The sequence below is a fragment of the Acomys russatus genome, chromosome 5 (assembly GCF_903995435.1).
Source record: "Acomys russatus chromosome 5, mAcoRus1.1, whole genome shotgun sequence".
Classification (NCBI taxonomy): Eukaryota; Metazoa; Chordata; class Mammalia; order Rodentia; family Muridae; genus Acomys; species Acomys russatus.
In genome coordinates, this window is record NC_067141.1 from 62872283 (window position 1) to 62895349 (window position 23067).

The 23067-nt window shown below is 46.8% G+C and overlaps 1 protein-coding gene across 1 annotated transcript in view; it reads right to left on the reverse strand.

Moving 5' to 3' along the window:
- Positions 1–18775, reverse strand: part of Dnmbp (dynamin binding protein) — a 95043-nt gene extending 76268 nt beyond the window's left edge. The window contains exon 1 of the mRNA XM_051146613.1: positions 18689–18775. The gene's annotated coding sequence lies outside the window, so the exon portion shown is untranslated. The remainder of the gene's footprint in view (positions 1–18688) is intronic.
- Between the last annotated feature and the right edge of the window lie 4292 nt (positions 18776–23067).

The window sequence follows — 23067 nt, forward strand, 5'->3', positions numbered from 1 at the left end:
ACAAATACTAGACAGCCTCTGACAAGAATGGCAAGACCAGACAGCACGCAGGATGGCCTCTGATGGAGAAGGGGAGCACTGCACGTGGGGCTGACACACAGCAACAAGACCTGGGGCACAAGCAGTGCGCAGGATGACAAAACAAGGAAGTAAGAAGGGCCCGGTATGGAGGCACGCACCTTTAATACCAGCGCTTAGGAGGCAGAGGCCGCAAGTTCCAAGCCAGCCTGGTTTACATAGTGAGTTCCAGACCCACTAAGGCTACATAGTAATATCCTGTCTCAATCCACGCCCTTCCCCCGTCTCCAAAAAAGAAAAGAGAAAAAAGAACAGAAGAAGAAGACAAAGTCTAACCCTCCTCGGGATAAGGGAATTCAACAGTGGGGGGCAGGGTCACCTGACATACATGGACGTTTGAAAGTGGGCAACAATATGCAAGAAGCTGATTAATCTGAGGTTAGCATTATTTGTTTGTTTGTTTTTTGTTTTTAATGTCATGAGTTTGGTGTCTTGCCTGCATGTAGGTCTGTGCACCACATGCATGCACTGCCTGCAGAGGCCAGAAGAGGGCGTCATGTCCACTGGGACTGGAATTACAAACTGATGTGAGCAGCCATGTTGGTGCTGGGAAATTAACCCAGATAGGCTGGAAGAGAAGGGCAGGTGGTGCTCTTAACTGCTGAGCCATCTTTCCAGCTACCACATTATTTTAATAGCAGTTGGGATAAGAGCAAACTAGAGGGAAAGACTTACATCACAGGCTGCCATGAGAGAACGGAAGAGGTGCTTTAATTATGTTACAGACACTAATGGTAATGGCTGGCAGTTGACAGAAGCTGGAAGGCTAATTAATTGCCTTACAAATAGCAAATGCATATAATCACTGGCCAACTAATTAACTCTGTCCTAGAGCCGTGGCTCTCAACCTTCCTAATGCTACAGGTCTCATGTTGTGGTGATCCCCACCATAAAATTACTCTCATTGCTACTTCATAACTATAATTTTGCTACTGTTATGATCATAATGTAAACATCTGTGTTTTCTGACTGTCTTAGGTGACCCTTGTGAAAGGCTTGTGTGATCTTCAAAGAGACCATGACCCACAGGTTGAGGACCACTGTCCTAAAGACTCCAAAGTCCTCTTCCCGTCCCGCTAGCAGCTAACACAGTGATTCTTATACGGACACTGGGGGATCAGAGGTGAGTCTTTTCTTCTGTCTAGTTCTACACATCATTTTGTTTGGCTCAGGGGCTAAGTGGTTCTTGCAGAGGACCAGGGCTCAGTTCCCAGCATCCACATGACAGCTCAATCTAGACCTTAACTCAGCTCCAGGGGGTCCACAGCTCTCTTCTGATCTCCAACAGCATCAGCGTGCATGCGGTGCACATATCTGCACGAGAGCAAAACACCCTTTTACATAAACTAAAAAACAATAAAGAAATCTTTCAAGAAAACTTTAAAAAACAAAAATGAGAGTGGGGCACGGTGGCGCACGCCTTTGATCCCAGCACTTGGGAGGTAGAGGCAGGTAGATCTCGGTGAGTTCGAGGCCAGACTGATCTATACAAAGCGAGTCCAGGACAGCCAAGGCTACACAAAGAAACCCTGTCTTAAAAAACCGAAACAAAACTAAAACCAAAACCAAAAATGAATAAATCGTTGATATTTTAGCAAATGCTTTTTCTGCATCAAGATGAGCATGTACTCGCCTTTATTCTGTTAATGTGGTAACTACATTTTCAAACATTAACTATTTTGAATTTTTGGGTTGGATGCTAGCCCCCTTTAAGCCAAAGATTTTGAGTTGCAAGTATTTAGAGATGTCCATACTATGTCCCCAAGAGAAAACAATCTATAACCCCAACTCGCTCCCTTTCTGCCCCCAATACGGGGATCAAACCTTGTACGTGCGAGGCCAACACATCACCGAGCTACATCCCCAGCCTATGTGCTCTTTTCTTGTAAAAGGCCTTGTCAGACTTAACATATAAGCGCCCGCTTCCCTCGTAAGATGAACGCAGAGACTATCTCACCTTTCTCCTACCTTTCCCTTCCTCCCACTCTGCAGGCCCTGTCCCCTCCAGCCCCTGGCAAGCACTATTCTACTTTCTGTACAGACTTGGCTCTTCTGGACAGTTCGAGTTCAGTAGACTTACACAAAATGAGGTCTCGGCATCATTTTCTTAGCAGTGCTTTCAAGGTTGTCATGTCATCTTCAAATAGAAACTATCCGTTTAAGGCACAGACCACAGAGCGGGGTCAGCCGGATGTACATCCCAGCTCCATCCCTCACTAGAGTTCCAGGATTTAAAACAAGGCACTGAGCTTATCTGTATCTTAACTTTTACATATGTATGACAAGCTTACAAGAATGTGCTCATAGCCATAGTGACATTTAGATGAATTAATATATGTGACGCACTCAGACCAACACCTCATAAAGATATGATTATCTGCACAGAAGGGAGTCAGTTGTCGGATGATATTCTAAAAGAAAAGAAAATTCTTTTCTTACCATGTGGCACTTGCTCTGTAGACCGGGCTGGCCTCCAATTCTACCTGCTTCTGCCTCCCGGTGCTGGGATTAAAGGCGTGTGCCACCATACCTGGCCCTCAAAATCTTTTTCAAAGCACTAAGGTATTACAAGGTTTTAAAATCAAAGATTCTGGGGCTGAAGAGGCAGCTCAGTGATTAAGAGCACTCACTTCTCTTGCAAAGGACCCAGGTTCAATTCCCAGCACCCATATGGCAGCTTGCAACCATCTTTAACTGGAGTCCCAGGGGATCAATTTGGTCTTCTTGGGTACTGAATCCACATAAAGTAAAAGTAAAGGAAAAAAATAAGACAAATCCTTAAAATAAAATGAGGGAACCAAAGGAAGAGCTAAGAGGTGCTGGCTTCCTCTAGAGAATGAGACTGTTCTGGAATTCGGGGTGCCACCGTTGGGAACACATGAACGCTCCTGACTCATATACTGGGATTTTTATTGTTATTTTAATTTTTAAAACGTGTCTCTTCTACTTCCAGCAATCTCAGTACTTCAGTCACTCACCTGGCAAAGGCTTACACAAAAACTCGGAAAGCGGCAGCTGTCTAAACAGTGTAACCAGCCCCTCCTCTCAATTGCTTCCTGAACTTCATATTTTAATAAGCATTTTAGTCTTGCAGCTTATAAACCTGCTCTAGGATAGAAATGAGGGCAGCACAGGGTCTGGCTGCCTGAGCGATCGCTGGCTGGGGACACATCTAAGGACAGTTTTTGGACCAGTAAGATATCTCAGCAGGCCAAAGCATTTGACTAAGGACCTGAGTTCAGTCCCTGGCACCCACACGGTGGGAGAAAACGACTTCTGCAGGTTTTCTTTTTACCTCTACACATGTGCTATAGAAACGCACAGACAGACATCTGCACACACATACACACACACTCACATATGCACACACATGTAAATAAATATTTTTTAAAAACCAATGTGTCTGTTGCTGATTACTGATCCCAGAGCCTTATGCATTCAATGAACTACTGGGCAAATTTAAAATGAGAAATCGTATTTCCTCTTAAATTGAATTAATAACTAAGTAAATAATGGTATCTGACGCCTAAGTGAGAGAACATTAGTTTCAATTTCCTCCTTTTTCTTCTGAGTGTGTGTGTGTGTGTGTGTTTACAAGCTTTTTTTTTTATGTCAGGCTGGCCTTGAACTCACTGTGTAGCCACAGATAGCCTTGAGTCTGATCTTCCGGCCTCTACTTCCTAACTGCTGAGAGCACCCCCTACCACATCTGGGGTGTGTCATGTGATCCAAACCAGGGCTCCACTTGTGCTAGGCAATCTCAAACGAACTGAGCCGCATACCCAGCCCACTTGTCGAACCCTGGGAAAGCCAATTGGGAACTCCTCAGAATGCTATTTCTTCATCTATAAATTAATATAGCAGTAATATACTTCACAGTGTATAGCAAGGATTAAATTAAGATGTCGGTGAAATCTGGAATGCCTCCTGACTAAAGGCAGGCACTCAGAAAATGCTCGTTGTGACGATGACAGTCACAGGGGTGGGGTGGGGGCACGGAGGAGGAAGGGTGGGAGAAGGGACCATCACCACCCAGACTAACTGCAGCACAAAATATACAGACCACGTTTCTGGGCGGAGCTAATTCTCTAAATTGCAACTGTGTTCTTGAGCAGAGGGAGGAACGTGACTCCTGTGGTTACTGGTCACGGAGAGAAAGCAGCGGACTTCCCTTTCTACTAAACCGCGCATGAGCGGTGGATTCATAACAGACCCACACAGACTTGGCAGCCGTCTACAAAGAGATCCCTATGTATGGGCCAGGAAAATCTTTGCCAAATACCTTCTGGGGATAAAAGGAGGATGTGAAATTAATTTACTTTCTTGTATAAAAGATATTCTGTACTTCTAGGAAAATAAACTGGCGCTGCCGTTAAGTCCTTTAACCAGAGCAGTCTGACTCCATCCATCCGTCTTGTCTGAGGACCTGCTGATGATGGTCTCCTGCATGCTGCCCACAAGTGTCACCTCTCTCTGCCTTGTTTTCCACACTGTGGCTGGGAAAAGGCACACTCCACACTTCTATGCGGAGAGTTCCTCCCACCCCCCACTTCAGTAAAACTCCTCCGCTGGACAGACAACCCTCGTTAAGATCGACTCCTACCACAGGTTTGGCTTCTTTTCTTGTCACCCTCCTCCTAACCATGCACCCCGACCTCTAGCCAAATCAAATACCACGCCAGCGGCTCTCTGCAGGGCCCCATGTACCTGCCCACCTGCTTGTCCCTCTGCCCAAGCGAAAACACTCTGAAAAGAGCACTGAGACCCAGCAATGCAGCACTGCAGATCAGGAATAGAACGCAGCGTTACAGAGCACAGGGCCAGCATGCAACGGTGGAGTGCTCTTCAACTCCGGAATCTTCTGTATGCACAGTTGCTCCCCTTCCCTAGGCGTGGATAGTGAGTATTTTTTTAATTTTTGGATTTTGATTTTTTTGGTTATTTGAGGAGAAGTCTTACTTTGTACCCCTAAGCTAGCCAGGAACTCACTGTGGTAGCCCATGCTGGCCTCAAACTCATGGCAATCCTCCTGCCTCAGACCCTCAAGTCCTATGATTACAAGAACGTGCCACCATGCCCACCTGAAGTTCTTTGTAATTTTCACTCATCGCTGCAAGGGAAAACAACAGTAAGGCAACAGATCAGCCCTGTTAACACTTGGCTTGCAAGTAATTAATTGTAATTCTTAAGCATTTCAAGTCATAAAGAGACAACTGGCCCCGTTAGACATTCACCCATGGACTACAAGGATATAGTCCTGAGCATGCTAGTCAGACTCACCTGGAACCCTCTCAGTGATTTACTGCTAGTTACTGCTTTAATCAAAGCAAGCCTCTTACTAAAATGGCCAGCCTCCTTAGGCTATCATCAGTTCATTGAATGTCTTTCTCTCTGTCTTAGTTTACTCAACTACTTGGCTTTAAAACTAGAAGAAATTACTGATGCTGAGATATTTTCTTCTTAGAACCTTTGAATCAGTGACAGATCAAACAAAACAAACTTCAGTGTAGGCTTTTTATCCCACAGAACCACCAGGTGATGGGCAGGCAAAGGCAACCCCCCCCATACACACACACACACACACACACACACACACACACACACAAGTATACACACATACACACACAAAAAAAAAGAAAGAAAGAAAAAATGAACCCGAATTTCTTTGTGCTCATAGTGATCCAGATACTGGAATTCCTGGATACAGACACTGGCAGCAAGAACTTGGGCTACCGAAAACTGCGGGTTCAGAACCTTCTGTATTAGCAGCATGACACACAGTCCTGCCAGCAGCCCAAGTCTCCCCAGGACCACAGCACACACCTGCAGAGTCTGGCTCCAAAGCAAACTCTCCCTTGCCTGCTCCTCTAGGGATCCTCGGTGCTTTCTGATAACAGATCTACACTGTTAGATAATAACAGCCCGAGGAGGTTTGGCACTGAGCTCTGGGAATCCTTAAAGCAACACACAGTCCCTAAGAAGAAAACTAGAGGCCTGGGTCCTGCCCACAGCTCCAGGGAGGGTGGACACTGCCTTGCCAGAGAGTTATAAAACCCTTTCAAGGCACAATGTGTTGGCTATAGATAATGTCGCTCTCTGACACCTGGAACACTCTAGAAGGTTCCTCTGAAATGACCGAAGGGAGAGACAAACTGTATGGGCCAGTGAATTCTATTTATAGTGACTGAGTAAATTGGAACCTTCCCCAGTAGCCATCAAATTAAGCCAACTCACTATAGAAACAAGAGCGAAACTGTGTCAAGCAAGTTCTTTATAAAAACAAAACTCCACATTGTAGGAAACCTTAGAATGACAGGTTTCCTCAACAAATAAATTATAAGCAAAAGATTTATCTTATTTTATTTATTTGGGAGAAATGTTTTGAGACAGGGTTTCTCTGTGTAGCCTTGGCTGTCCTGGGACTCACTCTGTAGACCAGCCTAGCCTTGAACTCACATAGATCCTCCCGCCTCTGCCTCCCAAGTGCTGGGATTAAAGACATACACCACCATGCCCGGCAAGCAAAAGATTTAAATTTAAACTCAGAACAAACAAATTTAAGCAATTTGAGAAACGTATGAAATGCAAACTATGTAATTTTCTTGTCTCGAAAAAAAAAAAAAAAAAAAAAAAAAAAAAAAAGAAGAAGAAGAAAAGAAAAGAAAAGAATGGGGCTGTGCAAGCTTGACGACCTCAGCTTGGATCCCCAGAACCTACACAAGAACTGGACTCCACAGCGCGCACATCTGGGCCCCAGCGTGACCCCACAGGGGGGCAGAAGGCAGAGACCGGACAATCTCCAGAAGCAGGCAGGCCAGCGAGCCTGCCTCGAACAAGAGGGAAGAGCGAGGCTAACCCCTGAAGGTTGTCCTCGGACCTCCACAAGTGCCACCATGGTACATGTGAGCTCACAACACACACACACACACACAAATACATATAACTAAATAAAGAAAGGATGGTGTGTGTGTCTGTAATCCTAGCACTCGGCAAGCTGAGGCAGAAGGACCACAGTGAGTTTGAGGCTAGTCCATGTCTGACTGGCCGAGTTCAGTTACAGTCGGCAATAGAACTTTACAGAAGGCTGCTGACCAATAGACAGCAAGCTTCTCTACATCAACCTGAGGGCTAACGCATTACCTTCCTCATACAATCATCCTGAAGAGTAAATGCGCAACATTCATGTAAATGGCAAACAAGCTCCCTGCTGGTATACCATATCATATCATATATCATAGATAAGGTCTCCCTACATAAGCCAGGCTAGCCCTGAATGTGCAAGGCTCCTTACAAGTATGCACCCTCGTCCATTCTGGCTTCCTTTCATTTGAATTTGGACAGTTAATGAAACTCAGTAAAATGGACAGATGACACACCAATAACTAGATTAGGACACTTCTTGCTACCTTTACTGTTGAGGATGAGAAAGGGGCCTGGTGACTGGGAGACAGTGAAGACGCAGAGAGAAGCAGGTGACCAGAGGCAGCTTGGCACCAGCCTCTAGGGCAGCAAACTTGAGACCTGACAGAGACTGAGCAGACACCAGGGCTGAGCCGTCGGGAGCGGCCGCGCCTGGACTAGCCTCGGGACAGCACTACGATGTCCTTGCAGCAGCTGTCGCTAACTATCCCACTCTGTGCTGTGAATATGAGTTCTGGCCTATGCCGCCCGGCAGCTCAGACCGAGATCCAGAACACTACTTATTGTTCAGGAAAAGCAAAAAAGTGTCGACTTCACTAGGGATGGGAGGAGAGAACAACCTAGAAAGGGAAGGTCATGGGGTGTGAGGCTGGGGAGTGAAGTACAGCCCGGCACATCCACTGCAACTTTTTCTGCTGACGGGGCAGGCTCATTTATGCTAAAAGAATCACCTCATGAGAACAATGCACGGCCAGCGCGCACGGGGCCAGACCCCATGGCTGGAGCGTCAGCACCAGCCACAGCATCAGCCCTTCTCTCCTGCTCCCACTCCCACCACGGCTGTCAGCATCACTTTCAGGAAAATGCAGCACGCCCTCCCAGCCCCCTCAGCAGAGGCTGGCACCACCTCAGCGCCTCTCAGGGTGGACAGAGTGCTTGGCTCTGCTCACACCGTCAAGGCGAAAACGGGATTCCACTACCTCACACCCACACACCCACTGCAGTTTCCTGTCTGGATCACAAGATGGATTCACTTGAAAGGGCACCCTGATGGAGGGGGAGCTGAGGTACCTTGGCAGAAAACCAAAACCAAAACCAAAACCAAACAAAAAACCTGCTTCTTGTAGAGCTTCCTCTTAAGGGATGAGTAAGATGTCAGCTATAACCCTTGCCAAAAGGTGACAAGGGTTAATACAAACTGGGGACAAACACTCCAGCAAGTCAGGAAAAGGGGGATGGCATACGGAGGAAGTGCTGTCGTATGTAGAATTGAACTTGCTGATGATAAGAATGTCAACTTAGGAATTTGCTCACTTCCTGCTATTTATAAAGGTCACATGTCCATACAGGACATCCCACCAGGCAGAGATTAGGGAAACAAAATGATCGTGCGCAGTTTTATTTCAGAGAAAAGTAAAATCAAAAGCCACGTGTGGGTACCCCACACCTGTAACTCCAGCACCTGGGAGGTTGAGGCACGAGGATCCTCGAAAGTTCCAGGCCAGAGGCCAGGAGTACACACTGAGGTCTTTCCCTATGCGCCGTGGGGACCACGAATGCTCCCTGTTCAACTATCACTCTGAGCTTGATGCACAGTGCACTGCAGCTATGTCAGGCTCAGCCGGGTCCAAGTGAGCAGCAGGCTTCTCCCAATGCCTAATGCTACCCATATCCTGTTACTCTCCTCCATCCTTCCCAGAGGACCAAGATCAAGGTAAGCTGATGGCCTAACCCTGAAAAAGAAGGAAGGCTCTGGAACCGCAGTGTTGGATACACACCCGCCCCCTTCATCAGAGAAATAATCCTTTAACATGTTGGCACCAGAGCTGGAACCACATGTTTGCTTTACATTTGGGGGGTGGAGGGGGAAACTGGTCTAGAGTGGGAGAGGAGGGCAATAGTCCCTAAGTGCCCAGCGGCTCACCAGCTAGCACACCTGTCACTGAAATGCCACTTATACCTCCATCTGTTAAGCAACAGCAGTGTTACAAATAGCCTTAATACTTACACCTGGAGGCTGGGCATGGTGGCGCACGCCTTTAACCCCAGCAATCAGGAGGCAGAGGCAGGTGGATCGCTGTGAGTTCGAGGCCAGTCTGGTCTACAAAGTGAGTCTAGGACAGCCAAGGCTACACAGAGAAACCCTGACTCGAAAAAATTTTTAAAAAAATTTACGCCTGGAGTAGAAACTGACCTGAGTCAGGGATGATGCTGACCACTACCGTTCTAATGCTGAACGTGACTCTTTCTCCTTCACACAGCTATTTACGCTTTAACTCGCAGCAGGAGGAAAAATGTGGCCTCACTGTGAAATGAATTTACATGAGACTCTTGGGGTCGGCCATACATTGATATAAGTACAGTGCAGAAATATCTTATATTTATGTTCTGTCAGTCACAACTCTTTGTAAGGCTTAGGATTTGGGCTTGCAGCCGGAGTGAAGCCATCTTGTTTCCTAAAGGACAAATTCTGCAAAGTTTTCCAAAAGCATTAACAGCTAGCTATCCAGCTGTCCACAACCAAACAGCCCATACATTACAAGCAAGGGAAGTGCCTCCCCTTATGAAGGGCACACACACAAACCGCACGCCTTTGTCCTGGCGCTGGGGGGCAGAGCAGGTGGATCTTGAGTTTCAGGCCATCCTGGTCCACACAGAGCTCCAAACCAGCCAAGGCTACATAGTGACACCCTCTGTAAAACAAAACAAAACCTGGGGTTAGGGATTTATCTCAATGGTAGAGTGCCCGCCTAGCAAGGGCAAGGCCCTGGGTTCGGTCCTCAGCTCTGAAAAACAAACAAACACAAAAAACCTAAACAAAACCTATCAAGTATTAAAGAAATGAACAAAAGCAAATGCATGCGAAATGAGAACTATTTAGACTCAATCTTTCAACCTGTCAAGGATGCTTCTAGTTTAACAATTTGATGTAGCCCTGGAAACCCTAATCAACGCTATAAGAAAAGAAAAAGAAATAAAATAGAAGGATGGAAAGAAGCTGTAAAAACACCACTGTTTTATGGATATAATTAACTATTGGGGTGGGGGGAAGCTAGAAGAAAAACTGAATGATACAGTGAAGCAAGGCTGTCACACACAAGGTCCACTTAGAACAATCAGGAACCTCAGGACTCTGTGGAAGTGGCTTCTGTGATATCAGCCTTTATCGGCCTTTTCCTTTTGCCACTGGAAGCCAGAGTTGTTCATCACCATCATCATCACCACCACCATCACCATCATCATCATCACCACCACCACCATCATTACCACCACCACCATCACCATCATCATCACCATCACCATCATCACCACCACCACCATCACCATCATCATCACCACCACCACCACCATCATTATCACCACCACCACCATCACCACCACCATCATTATCACCACCACCACCAGCAGCAACAACACTATAGTCTTGAAACGTTCACTGGCCTGGTCAGGCAGTCACTGCCCTTTTGCTGATGGGCTCCCTGCAGAGGCCACCCAGGACACAGAGGGGCATCTGAAGGCACACCATTTCTTGATCAGAACTGCACCAAGTCTGACTATAACTATATCCACAACATTAACATACAATTTGCACCAATTGCAAATACACTTCAATTCTAATTTTGATGAAATCCCCTAAATGTCTTTTTACCAAAGATTCAAAATGCATAGTGTATGGAACAGTAATACAAATTTCAAGAAACCATAGACGTGTCCACAGCAGCATCACCTTATATATGCTTCCTCCTATCTGACTGGGGAAGCTAAGCAGGGTTAGGCTTGGGTAGTACTTGAATGGGAGCCCTACCCAGTTGCTGTTGGCTTAAAAAGAAAGAAAAAACAAAAAACAAAAACAAACAAAAAAACAGAACTGAAAAATACCAATTTCCTAATGTGTACATCTTGTAGTAACATAAAGTAGGCCAAGGTTCAGTATTTTTAAAAAATTGCCGGGCAGTGCTGGTACATGCCTTTATTCCTAGCCCTTAGGAGGCAGAGGCAGGTGGATCGCTGTGAGTTCAAGGCCAGCCTGGTCTACAAAGTGAGTCCAGGGTAGCCAAGGCTACACAGAGAAACCCTGTCTTCAAAACAAAAACAAAAACAACAACAAAAAGATACTTCTCCTAATAAAAAATCCACACAGTTTCCTAAGGAAATACATTCATGGGGCTTTGCATTCTGCTTCAGAACATCAGCGAGTCAAATTTTAATAGCTATGTAGAGGAGGAGAGAAAAGGCCATGCTAAGTGTCTTAAACTACTAATAACCATGTAGAAAAATAAGAGGAAGAAATATGATTTACAGTAAGCTCAAAACAACGAAGTACCAAGGTTGCCCCTCTGGACTTTCATGGAGAAATCCAAGATCTAAGAAAGCCGAGGACAGCCCAGGGGCAGAGCACTCACCTAGCACGTACAAGACCTTGAGTTTGACTATGGGCTGAGGGAATAAAGAACTTAAAAACTGACGTAATGAGGTAAGCAGAGGCAAAAACCAATGGAGACTGTGCCCAACTCAAAAGGATCAGGGAAACACACAGAAATGTACAGAGGACGCAATAAAGCAGCGACGGCAGATGCTAGCATCCGGTTACCCCGGAGAAGGAGCATAGCGGAGCTCTTTGTACTATGCTTCCAATTCTTCTGCTAATTTAAAATTATCTCCAAGCTCCAAACAATGCTGGAAAAGCCAGGTGTGGTGGTACACACCTTTAATCCCAGCACTTGGGAGGCAGAGGCAGATGGATCTCTGTGAGTTTGAGACCAGCCTAGTCTACAAAAGTGAGTCTAGAACAGCCAGGGCTATTGTTAACACAGAGAAACTCTGTCTCAAAACACCAAAACAAACAAAAACACCAAAAAACAAAAACAAAACCCTAGAAAAATAAGGCAAATGAGAGTGCCATTGAACAGATGGCAAGCCTACTCAAAATAACCTATAAATTTAATATAACCCCAATAAAAACCTCTGAAAATATAATTTCTGAGCAACTTAATTAACATAATCCCAATTTTATAAGGAAAAGTAAACTTTGGTCCAGCAACAGTTAAGTACCTTTAAAATGAATGATGCTGTGCTGGTCATCACAAGATGACTACGAGTGTCACTACAGACAGACCAGCGGGACGGGCGCTCAGCTACGGAGCAGTGCACTGTGAAAATCACAGGGAAAAGGTGCCATGGCTCAGCAAAGAAAAGCATGGAATTTTCTTCTGGTCCTCCCCATCTTCCCTCCGGCCCCACAGAGATGTTATCAGATAACCTGGCTCATCAAGTGGATGAAGATAGGGCAGGGCTGGATGCCACGTGGACTGAATGTCCTTAAGAATTAGAAGACCCAGAGATGGAGCCAGGCATGGGGCTCACACCTTTAACCCCAGCATTAGGGAGGCAGAGCCAGAGGCAGGCCGATCTTTGTGAGTTTTGGGCTAGCCTGGTCTACAAAGCAAGTCCAGGGCAGCCAACCAGGACTACAAGGGAAACCCTGTCTCAAAAAACAAACAAACAAAACAAAACAAAGTTCATTTAAATTTTATTTATTTTTTTCTCTCTCTCTTTGTGTGTGTCTGTGTGGTTTCTGTGTGTGAGTGCACTGCTTGAGGAGGCCAGAAAAGGCTCAGATCCCCTGGTGCACAAGAGCAGCCTGATGTGAGTCCTGGGATCCAAACCTGGGTCTTCTTTCCAGAAGAGCAGCCAGCACTCTTAACTACTGAACCATCTCTCCAGCCCCAGGATAGATTTACAGAAAACAAAACAAAAAACAAAATTTGAGATGCATAAGCCTAGATCAAATAACTTATTTGGTAATATAAAATTAAGGGTTTACCTTGGCCAAGGAAAAACAAATTGAAACAGAGTAGGCCAGATGAAAGACAGAGTCAACATACAAATGCGCTAGAGAGCATCGACGTTCTAAACCTTCAGCAGACTGCTGACACCACAGACTTCACCTCCAACAGAACGGCACAGAAAGAGCACGCACTTACGAGAAGGTGTACGGCTAAGAGATGCTCAAAAGAACTAGTAACACAAAAATACAAACTAAAATAACAAGCTGTCACTTAACACTTAGGAGGTTTGAAAACGTGCACAAAGCTGAATGCTGGTGAAACATGAGGGTACAGATAATTCTGGAAGGATGGAGACAGCTGGCTACAGCTACCGTAGTAACGAATCTGGGGTACTCAATCTCAGTCCAGGAAAGCTCATAGTGCAATAGTGGCCTTCTAAGTTCACATTCCCACAGACATGCTGCACAGCTGTGTAAGCTGACATAGAAGGCAGAAGAAGGTAGTCACTGCTGTAATTATTGTGGCTAACCTGAGCAGCTGCCTGTCACACAGAGAACAGGTAACCGAGGCATGTGACGGAGAAGCAGGTGTACGCCAACAGTGCCTGGGGCTCAAGGGCTACAGCACTAAAGTTAAAACACAGAAAGCAAACACTCCCACCTTGCAGGATCCCACTCGCACAAAGAAAACAGAGAAATGTATTACAAACAGCGCCTGGGGTTGGGGGGGGGGCAGGGTGCAGGAGCAGCGGCTCATTGGTTTAGAGCACTTGCTGTTCTTGGGGACCTAGGTTCAATTCCTAGCACCCATAAAGTGTGTCACCACCATCTTTATCTCCAGTTCCACAGGATCTGGCGTCAGATGTGTATATGGTGCACAGATACACATGTAGGCAAAACACTCAGATATATATATAAAAAAATAAATCTTAAAAAAAAAATTCTTTTAAAAGAGCACCTGGGGGTTAGGGGAGTGGGTTAGCAACTGAAAACAAAAGAAATCTTATATAACTCAAATGAGGGCTGGACCTGGTACTCCCTTTAACCCCAACCTTCTACAGGAAGAGGCAGGCAGATTTGGCTGTAGGTTCAAGACCATCTACAGATCAAGTTCCAGAGCAGCCTGGGTGACAAAGAGATGAGAGGGCAGGACATTGCTAAAAGGCCTATGGCTAGAGTCATGTAGCCTCCAGAGGCACCGCCCAATCCTAGCTAGAGTCATATAGCCACTGAGAAGATTGCCCTTAGAAGCCTTTAAAAGAGCCTGTGAGTTCCCCTTCAGGGTAGCTGCTGTTTTGTATGGATGGTTGACCCCTGCGCGCAGGGCTCTGGGTCCTTCCTTCAGCAATTTTCAGACCCTTACAGAGAGAGACCTTGTCTCAAAAACAGCAGCAACCAAATTCAAGTGACCAGGGAGGGACAAAAATTAAGGTTGTTTTCTTCTCAAAAGTTCCAGATTTTCCAGACAACCAAAGCTATTCTGGTTGCCAGATCTGTGGATGAGTGACAGCTTTAAATCCAGTTTCAAGCAGAAAGGGAAATTAGAGATAAGAAAAGCTTGAACGTGAATAGCAGAGAATATCCACAGAAAGTTTCCTTTTTCTCTTTCTTTCTTTCTTTCCTTCATTTCTTTCTCCCTTTTTTTTTTCCTTTTTCTTTTTACTTTTTCTGAGACAGGGTCTAACTATGTAGCCCTGGTTGTCCTAGAACTCACTACATAGGCTAGGCTGGCCTCAAACTCATAGATGCACCTCTGCCTTCCCAGTACAGGATTAAAGGCAGGAGTGTGCCACCATGCCCAGCTCTGGTTTTTTTGTTCCTGTGGCCTGACTAAAAAGACCCCGTCTCTCTACATTTGGGGTGATTTGGTTCCCGGTCCATCATCTGAAGCCTTTACTCTGAGAGCCTCATCCTGCACTCTCTTGCTCCCCAGAAGAAGTGCTCCCCATAACCTGAAATCTTCACATTCTTGAACTGGAGGGAGACTCAGTTATTCTGCAAATGAGAAAATTAAAAAACCCAGGCCGGGCGTGGTGGCGCACACCTTTAATTCCAGCACTCAGGAGGCAGAGGCGGGCGGATCATTGTGAGTTCAAGGACAGTGTGGTCTACAAATCGAGCCCAGGACAGCCAAGATAACATAGAGAAACCCTGTTGCAAAAAAACAAAAACAAAAAACCCATAGAAGAATTCCAGTTTAGGGCCACATAACTAATGTAAAAAGGAAGGCCATCAATTCCTTCCTTGTCCCCCATGATACCCCCTCTCGACACAGCCCCTGCCCAGTATCTACCCTCAGCCTTTATCAAAGGCACAGAGAAAAACCCTGTAAAGGTTTCCCCCTTACTCAGAATCAAAGCTGGATTTTTTTTTTTTTTTACAAAGGACTATACCAAAGTGCCCTTTCCCACTCCTGCCACCTCCCTCTTAATCTGCCACTTTCCCCATGTCCCCTCTGCCTGGCCACTGTGACCTCGGCAGCCCTCCTGCCTACCAAGCATGCTCCTGGGACTTGCTTTGCCTGCCCCTCCTACTCTGTCCTCCCCCACCACTCTGTATAAAGAGTAACATTAACACACACACACACACACACACACACACACACACACACACACACACACGCTGGTTCCAATCTAACACTGCTTAGAATTTTCCACTGTATTCGGCTGACTGGATCTGCTACGCTCTTGTACTCCCACTATCTCTCAGGGGCCCATTGCAGTATGTACTTCTCCAAGCCTTTGTCCACTTTGCTCACACATCAGCCCTAACTCCTCTGGAGGTGCCTGGCTCATGCAAGGGCAAAAATAAAAATTAAAATTAAAATTAAAAAATAAAATAAAATTGCTGAGTGAATGAACAAAGGATCGAACCACCCAGAATCAGAACACAACCTTCGGCCTCAAACCTGCACAGCACCTTATTGTGTGCGGTCAGATCTTGGTAGCCAGGTATCTTCAGCCTAAAGAAAAGACTTACACATCCAGAGATGAAGTCAGTTTAGCTACCCTGCCCACTTTCCTTCCGCGCGGCTGGTCTTCTTTTTCTCCCTTGACAGACAAGGCTGGCCTGAAACTCATGACGTAGAGGATGGCCTTGATCTCACAGAAGCTCACCTGAGTCGTGAGCCGCCACACACACTGCACCAGGCAGCATGGCTTTCTTTGGGTTTTGTTTCTGATTCTTTTGTTGTTGTTGTTTGTCTTTAGAGACAGGGTTCCTCTGTGTAGCCTTGGCTGTCCTGGAACTCACTTTGTAGACCAGGCTGGCCTCAAACTCAGAGATCTGCCTGCCTCTGCCTCCTGAGTGCTGGGATTACAGGTGCGGGCGACCATGCTCAGGGCTTTCTTTTTAACACCAAGGATGAAGCACTAGTCCACACCGGGGAATGGACCGGCTCTTTTGTGATGCGTTTGGTCTGGTTACCACCAGGACTGTGCATCTCCCCGCTCTCCAGGGGTGAGGCGACCTCACAATGAAGTCCCAACAGCGAGACTGAACTATTTAGTCTTGAAAATTATTTTATTCATATGTTTTCTCGGCGAGGTATAATAAGGAACGATTCCATATCCACTGGTGTGGAGCTTTTAAGAAGTATTCTGAATGAATTTTTAAGAATGTTTTAACAACAGAGCTTGGGAACTTCATAGGAGGTGACCCTGGAGTGGTGACAGACTGTAGGTAATGCTAACTGACTGGCAGTCTGTTCCAAAGGACAGAAAAATAAACCCGGAAAAATAAGCCGAGCTTTGTATCTGCCGGTAGGTAGCAAGCCTCTGCTTGTACTCTTTGAATTTTTTTTTTTTTTAAAATCTGCTCCCAAATGTAAGGCTAAGCAATCCGTAGTTTAAAATGTCACCCTGCACTTATTTTAGCTCAGTACGGATCAAAGTGACCGAGACGGCTGGGAATGGTGATAAATTTGAAGCCTGGAACGCACCGTGCAGAAAAGGCTTCCTTCTAAGGCATGGGGAAGACACGCCGCACGGGACGCGTCCCCTGAGATACTCTGCCAACATGGAGATGAAAGTTCAGCGTGGATCTGCTCGGCCCTTCAGCAGGAGCAGATGCTAAGGATGAACAGCTCCCGTTCGTTTTTTTTAGGTCCTAAGTGGTATCTCAACGTTCCAGAACTCCCCCTGGGCATTCTGGGCGAGGCTCTGCCCTCCCACGTGGGTGAAGGAGGAATGTGAAGAGGGTCTCCGCAGGCAAAGGGGGTTGCGCAGGGAGGAGAATGGGGCCGGAGAGGGGAGCTGAGTGGGAAGGTGGGAGGCCCTACTTTGTGGGTTAAAAGACAAAAATAATCCACACATCTTTGAACAGCACCAATAAAGATCATTATCATACTCCAGGCAAAAAACATACACGATGTGAACGCGGCATAAAAGTTATCACAGTCTGAGTCAGAATGTTCTGGACTTATTGGAAAAATTACCTGTGACAACATGAATGTCATTCCCATGCGGGACTTAGCAGTTCTCCGCTACACACCAAGCACTCGGTCTAGACCCAGGATTGAGCGATATTAACACAGAAACATCAGTAACGTGAAAACCAACCAACCAAATAAGTTTCACCCATTTCGGCCCAATACTAATATTGTGAGAAGGAGAATTGGGAGCCATGATGAAACTGAACATCCTTTATACAATATGTAAGATCATTTTTTGTTTTCTCAGAACTCGGCTGTCACCAGGAGCGATCTGTTTCACCTTAACACACAAATGAAAGACTTCAGCGGCGGGAGGGGCCCGAGAGATCACGTCATTCAGTAGTTTAGGGCAATGAGTTCCGATGGATACACTAACTTGAACATTATGCCTTGCTTTTCTTTCCAGCTGTTTTATAAAGGCAACACTGAGAGAAATTAGGTCTGTGCGCTGCAAAAACTGACTTGTGGATTGGTCAGCTCTGCTAGCATCATGGACTCGACTAAGTAAAGTGGAGTTTAAAACCGTGCTCCAACCTGACCCATCAGTGTCATCGCTAGCTTGTCACATACCACGCCATTACCAGTCTCACGAGGTACTCCCATGGCTGGAAAAGAATTACTACAGGCAGGTTACAGAATTTAGCATCCATTATTCTACATCTGATGTTGCTTTTCAAGTTGGTTTTATTAAAAAGAAGAAAAAAAAATAGAACCCTGTGCCCCAAACACTCTTCGCGGCTCTTAATACACATCAGATGCCGGCCTGTTTGCTCATCCCAATACCCCTTTATTGAGTGACAGACAGCACCATCCTCCTTTGACACACGGATGCCTGGCATCGGTGCAGTCGTCCTGGGTACCTAAAAACTCTACTAAAGCAAAGCTACATCTCCAGCTAAATAGTCCTAGGCATGTTTGGGAGACCATGCCTGCCTGCCTGCCTGTCGCGGAATCCTGGCCTCGCATGCCCACCAGCTGTAACGGCGACCAAGGGCAGGACTGAGGCTTGAGTTCTTCAAGCTCTAGGAGGGCGGGCGAGGTGACAGCGTCCCGGCTGGACACCTCGTCCCCGCGTCCGTGTCCCGGGACGGCCTCGAGGGCTGCGGGGTACCCCCGGGACCTGGCGGCCGTTCGTGAGGACAGCGAGGGCCCGTGGTTCCCCAGCCACACGTCCCGCGGAGAGCAGCGCGACCCGGAGCCCGCTGTCCCCGCCACCCCGTCACCCCGCCAGCGCTCAGCCCCGCACAGACCTGCTCTCTGCGTCCCACGTTCCCTCCGCGCACGGCTGCCGGTGGTCTGGCCGGGCCGCGGTCACCTCCCCTCGGCGGCGGCGGCGGGCGGGCGGGCCGATCCGGGTGACTCCGCGCCGCCCCGCCTCCCTCCGCGCTGCTTCCGCCGGGTGGCCCCGGTGCTCCCCTTCCCGCGCTCGCGCCCCCTGGCGGCCGCCCAGCCCGCCGCCCCGCCACGTCAGGGCCTCTCCTGGAAACTGCGGGGTGTGTGGGTGTGGGTGTGTGTTGTGGAGGGGGCGTCAGCGCTGCACATTGCTCGGGCTAGGATCCAGCCTCCCTCTCAACACCCCGCACCCGCGCCACGGCCAACCTAGAAAGTTCAAATTCTCCGCTGAGCGATGAACGTACTCCTCAGTGGAGGCTGGCCTCGAACCTATTGCTCTTCCTCCCCTCCTCAAGTGCTGGCTTACAGGGGTAGCACCAAAACCAGGTCTCTCCTTCTCCCTATTCATTTTTTTTCTTCTTCCTGAGAAAAGTCTCGCAGGACAATTTTGGGAATGTAAAAGCATAGAGTCACAGAAGACAAAGGCCAGGTGCCTCAGTTTCTCACAGTCCCCGCAGGGTTTCTGCTTGTTAAAAGATCTCAAGTGCTTGGAGGGGCCACCTGGAATTGTTGGGGTTCACGGCCACTGAACCTACCTAGCAGATCTGAAGGCACACAGCAGAGATAAGCCTTTATTTCGATTTTTCATTAGCTATATTGTTTCTCGGTTCGTCCACACTTTAAAATCGTAGTAAAGTAGACAGAGCATAACGTTTAAAGTCTGCAGCCCATCAGCACACACTGCCATGCAGCCATCACGCGGACCATCACCAGGACTTTTTAATCTTCCTAAACTGCTCTCATCATACGGGGGACTCCTCCCTCCCAGCGATCCCTCCTCTCCTGCGTCCTTACAAGTCCTCTGCCCTGGACACCCTCATAGGTGGAATCTACAGTAGCTGTCCTTTTGGTGTCTGGCTCATTTCGGTTAGAATACTGTCCTGAGTTTCATCTGTGTTGTACTGTGTGTCAGCATTTCCTTCCTTTTCACTGCTAAGTAACATCGCATTGTCTACATATACGGCCTTCTGTTTACGCATGTGTCCTTTCCTGGGCATCTCAGTGGCGTTTCCCTTTTGGCAGTTGTGGACAAGGCTATGACCCAAAGTGTACACGTGTCTGCCGAGGCACGCCTTCTAGTTCTTTGGGTCATATCTAGAAGCGAAGTGGCTGGGCCACCTATATTATTCTCCACCTTTGAACACCGACGAGAGAAATTTTTGAAGTAAAAGATAAATATTCCAGATTTTTGTTTTTAAAAAAATTTAGCAAATGCTTCAGTTGCCTGTGAAACAATGAGCATTTCTCCCCCTTTTCAAGTAACATCGACAATCTATTACCTAGATGATAATCTTTTTTTTTCTTTCTTTCTTTCTTTTTTTTTTTTTTTTTTTTTTTTTTTTGGACAGGGTCTCTCTATCATGTGGCCCTGGCTGTCCTAGAACTTGCTATGTAGACCAGGCTGGCCTCAGACTCCCAGAGATCCACCACCTGCCTGTGCCTCCACCTCTGAGTGCTGGGATTAAAGGTGTGCACCCCCATGCCGGCTGACAAAAGTTGTTATTATTAACTCAACACAATTTTGTTTTCTGTGTATATACTTTTCTAATGTGGCTTGGAGCCTAGTAACCCTTATGGGAGCCAGATGAGGTAAAAGCAAAGGGTTCATTTTGAAACTAAAACGACATTGGAATGTCTTAACATGACTCAGCTCTAGCTAGATTTTTCTATTTTTTTTTTAACATCATTAATTGATTGATTAGTTAATCGATTAGCTGGGGTAGGGGGCACTTGAGGCAGGCCTGGGTCTCATGAGGAGGTCAGAGGACAACTTCTGGGAGCCAGTTCCCACCTTCTATCATGTGGCCATCAGGCTTGACAGCAAGTGTCTTTTGATTGGAGCAATCGCTCCAGCTCCTGATGTAAGCATTTTCCTTTCATAGAAGAGTCAGTCCTAGAATACCCAGGTTATTAACGCTCGGAGGAAGGTTCTTTGATGGGTGCACTGGAGTCTGAGGCATTACCAAGGTTCTAAATCGTGAATGGTATAGTCTATTCTTCTGAGGCAGGCGAGCATAGGAATGCTTTAGTGGCACCAAGACTCTCAGTTTGGGGTTACACCGTGCCCTCCTGTAATAGCGCACACATGCTTCCATCTCTCAACATGGTTGGTGATTTCCGGACCTGGAACTGGTAACTGGACTGGTAACAATCAAATAGTATATTCCCAACATATCTACATATAAAGAGAGAGAGAGAGAAAAAAAGCTGATGTGGCCTGAACTGGTCTGTATAAGTTTCCAGTAAGACAAAGCAATGTCCTCTCTTTTAACGAGAATCTCTTATCTACTAACTTGCTAACTTCTGCGTATGCATAACTGGACGCAAATATGATTAAAATCAGATGAATTCCAGGAAGAGACATACATGCACAGTAAGAAAAATGAATAGAGCCAGGCATGATGGTGCACACCTTTAATCCCAGCACTGGGGAGGCAGAGGCAGGCAGATCTCTATGAGTTTGAGGCCAGCTTGGTCTACAAAGTGAGTCCAGGACAGCCAGGGCTGTGCCAGAGAAACCCTGTCTCAGAAAACCAAAATCATCATCATCAATCAGTCAGTCAAAATAGAGCACTACCCAAAATACACCCTTTAGTGACCAGCCCCTCCCTCCTTTAGGTCACATGGAGACCTGCGCTGCCAGCTGGGGTCCTTGGGAACTCTCTCTCCTGGGGTCCCTCTCTAATTTCTACTCTTCTTGGCTCTGAGTAAAGTTATCTCACCTCTTTTGCCAATCTGTGAGAGTCCTGTCCTCAGTCCTTCGCATAAGAGGCTGAGGATATTGAAACACCCGGTCCACGGTTACTCTTGCCCTGAACAAGGGAAACTCACCAGCTCACCGTTGTCCTGTCACTAAATGGAGCTGTCCTGGGCATTTGGCACTCAGACCGCCTGCCCAAAAGCCAACAGGCACCCTGCCATCCGGAAATCATACTCCAAATGATGTGAGAGGAAGTAAACTACATGCTGCTGGGTCAGCATGGAGCGCACCCTGAAGAACACAAGCCAGGGACACAGCATATTAATGGTAAAGAATTAACCCCTAAGGCCCTGGGCACCTGTTGGTTCGTAATAACTAACTTCTCTCTCTCTCTCTCTCTCTCTCTCTCTCTCTCTCTCTCTCTCTCTCTCTCTCTCTCTCTCTCTCTCTCTCTCTCTCTTTGAGACAGGGTTTTCTCTGTGTAGCCTTGGTTGTCCTGGACTCACTTTTGTAGACCAGGCTGGCCTTGAACTCACAGAGATCCACCTGCCTCTGCCTCCCGAGTGCTGGGATTAAAGGCTGTGCGCCACCACACCTGACTTGAATTAACTTCTCTTATATACATCAGGACTGACAGTTGTACAACAGCCCTTACGGAATTAAAAAGCAGTTACGCAACTTATTTATTTATTTGTTTTTTTGTTTATTTTCTGTTTGGTGCCTCAGATGAGGAATCTGGCCAAAATAAAAGGTGAGAGGTTTCTCTGACTTTAAAGGTGGTGAGGAGGTCTCTCTGCGAATTTAATGTTTTCTGAGGCCAACACGAGGAGAAGGAATTAGCCATGCAAAGAGTTAAGGCTGTGCTTTCGGGTAGAAGCAGTGGCAAAGTTTTGAAACCAAAAGCAACTCCGCAAGTTTCAGAGCCCCCAGAGGAGCTGGCCGGGAGCAGGCAACCAGAGAATCGTGATAGGAGACTAGAAAACACGCAGAGGCCAGCAGGATGGCTCAGCGGGTCAAGGTGCTTCCTGCCACCAAGTCGGAGGACCTGAGTTTGCTGCAGGGTCCCCACCTTGCAGAAGGAGAGACTCAACTCCAGAAAGTTGCCCTCTGACCTTTAGGGGTGCACACGACACTACATAACTAAGTAAACAAACAAATAAGTATATAAATAAATAGCAATAGAAAGTAAGTGGGTGTGAGGATCACCCTGAGTCTAGACAGCCAGGACAGACTGAGTTTTATGAACAATATCCCTTGTGGAGAGGCCTGGAATGCAACTATTCAGGGGGGGCCTGCGAATCTAGCACCTCAGTTGGTAGTGCTTGTCCAGCGTGCATGAAGCCTTGGGTTCAAGCCCCAATACCACATAAACTGGCCAAAGGTGGCACACACACGTAATCCCAGCACTTGGGAGGTGGAAGCAGGGGGATCACCCTCAAGTTCACCTTTGGCTACATAATGAGTTCAAAGCCAGCCTCAAGTATATCAGTCTCTCCTGAAAAGTAGGGGTGGGGTGGGGTGATATTAAAACAAACA